Here is a 2500-nt window from a genome sequence, read left to right as displayed (position 1 = left end):
TCTCCTAGACTTAGCTCCCTACACACTAACCCTAAGTGTGGTGTGCAGAGCTTGGTAGTAGGTCCTATCCATGTGTGCATGCGTGTGTGTGTGTCAGCTTGGCAGGAGCCTCAGAGAGCGGTCAACATACCTGTGGCGTGCTGGCACTCCCTGCCCGGTACTCTTCTGTGTAGCTGAAAAAGAAAAATGTCTTTTTGTGTTTGTTTTGCTTTTGTGTTTGCGTTTGCATTTGTTTGGGTTGCGATTGCGGAAGACTTTAGTCGTAGTTAACATACCCTAGACAACGAAGAGCTTGGACCAAAGACCGCCTCGTAACAGTATTAACAGTGCATAATAAGCAGTTAACAATTCATTACTAACAGTTAGTTAACTGTTGTTATCCTTTAATAACATTAATTAACTGTTAACATGCAGCTTGTAAGTGTTACAGCCTTTTAAGTTACTTACAAGTATATTTGTTTACAGTTAACTTGCAGCTTGTAAGTGTTAACAAGCAGCTTGTTAATGCTTGTTAATGGTGTATGAGCAACCTTCTATCTCTATAAGCAGCTTGTTAATGCTTGTTAATGGTGTATGAGCAACCTTCTATCTCTATATATCTACTGTATCTGTCTATCTAGCTTAGTTTAGCTGTGAGAAATGCACCTTCAAAATTGCCGCAGTGAGCAGGAATCGAACCTTGGTCTCCTGCATTATAATGTGTGTGTGTGTGTGTGTGTGTGTGTGTGTGTGTGTTGAACCCTGGTCTCCTGCCTTATAATGTGTGTGTGTGTGTGTGTGTGTGTGTGTGTGAACCCTGGTCTCCTGCGTTATAATGTGTGTGTGTGTGTGTGTGTGTGTGTGTGTGTGTGTGTGTGAACCCTGGTCTCCTGCGTTATAATGTGTGTGTGTGTGTGTGTGTGTGTGTGTGAACCCTGGTCTCCTGCGTTATAATGTGTGTGTGTGTGTGTGTGTGTGAACCCTGGTCTCCTGTGTTATAATGTGTGTGTGTGTGTGTGAACCCTGGTCTCCTGCGTTATAATATGTTTGTTTGTGTGTGTGTGTGTGTGTGTGTGTGTGTGTGAACCCTGGTCTCCTGCGTTATAATGTGTGTGTGTGTGTGTGTGTGTGTGAACCCTGGTCTCCTGCGTCAAAGAGTGACCTGCTACTTACTGAGCTACACTCCTGTCTGTAATATTGATGAAATTGTTAATTTTGATTCTATATTCTATACCAGTTATGCTTGTTATACCATATTTACAAATATGTTTCACAATTTCGAAGCCGAACGGCGTGAAGTCCATTATCCCTCACGTAAAAGTCATATAGATGCTTTATGAAAAGCACATTTCCCATCCTGGGGGAGTCTACGTGCTTTAGCACTTTCAGATGCAAAGGAAAGCAGGCTGTTATATGCATTGCTTTCCATGTAGCGTATAAACGTGTGTGAAACACAAGCCATGTAGCGTATAAACGTGTATGAAACACACGCCATGTAGCGTATAAACGTGTGTGAAACACACGCCATGTAGCGTATAAACGTGAAAACACAAGCCATGTAGCGTATAAACGTGAAAACACAAGCCATATGGAATTGGCAGCCCCACTTCTCATATCTCTGTAGCCATGACTCCTGAAACTATAGTACTGTCACACACACACACACACACACACACACTATACACACACATACACACACACTCTCTCTTTAGCCAGTGTTACATACATACATTGACTAATCTGTGGCGGGGCGCCACAAAATAAAAATCGGCCGCCACAGATGAATATTCTATGTTTAATTTAATTTAAATTAAATATAAGGTCAAATTCTTGCATTGCCATTGAGTTGCGCTTTTTACGCACGCAGCCTTTCCTTGCCCCGCCCCGCTCTCTCTCGTAGCCTGCTGCCCCTCCTCTGCATGTGCATTTAACACAATATTCACAATTGTTGAAGGATTGTTGTTGCCACATAGAAGCATTGCATAGAAGACGTCTGGCTAAATTGCTATTAAAACGCTTAGCATCGTGACCATGCTGCGCAAATTTGTTCAAAACTGCTGCATTGAAGTTAACTCTGCTAAGGTCTTATCACAACATAGTAGGCTACATTGAAGAGACTAAACTAAGTTAAGTTATGCAATCAAGCAGTATCTCAAAACTAACGTTAGAATACTGTTTGGATGCCGAATTTAGCATGCTTAGCCTACTTACAGCTGCTTGTCAATTTCGTTGAAGGGCTCATTTGATTGACTCTGACACTGAATGTTTGCAAAATCCCGATGTAAATGGAAAAGTGTTTTCCAAAACTCAAAAGTGCTTGTCCCAAGGAGAAGTACGAACCTTTATTTTAACTATGTAGAAAACGTTATGAATTACATCCACACATCAGCAGCCTTTAAACTGTGTTACAATTGCAATTTGCAAGGGTTCCCTCAAGTGACAGGCACTCAATTCGACCTATACACTACCAAGACGATGCCTACCCACCCCCCCCCCCCCCCCCATGACTCCTGAAACTATA

The 2500-nt window shown here is 42.2% G+C and overlaps 1 protein-coding gene across 1 annotated transcript in view; it reads left to right on the top strand.

Annotated features, from left to right (window-relative positions):
* The window catches only part of pappab (pregnancy-associated plasma protein A, pappalysin 1b), a 140347-nt gene that overhangs the window by 37624 nt on the left and 100223 nt on the right, over window positions 1-2500 (top strand). The window lies entirely within an intron of this gene.

The sequence above is a fragment of the Alosa sapidissima genome, chromosome 8, assembly GCF_018492685.1.
Source record: "Alosa sapidissima isolate fAloSap1 chromosome 8, fAloSap1.pri, whole genome shotgun sequence".
Classification (NCBI taxonomy): domain Eukaryota; kingdom Metazoa; phylum Chordata; class Actinopteri; order Clupeiformes; family Clupeidae; genus Alosa; species Alosa sapidissima.
Note: the sequence above shows the minus strand (reverse complement) of the source record. Positions and strands in the feature narration are given on the sequence as shown.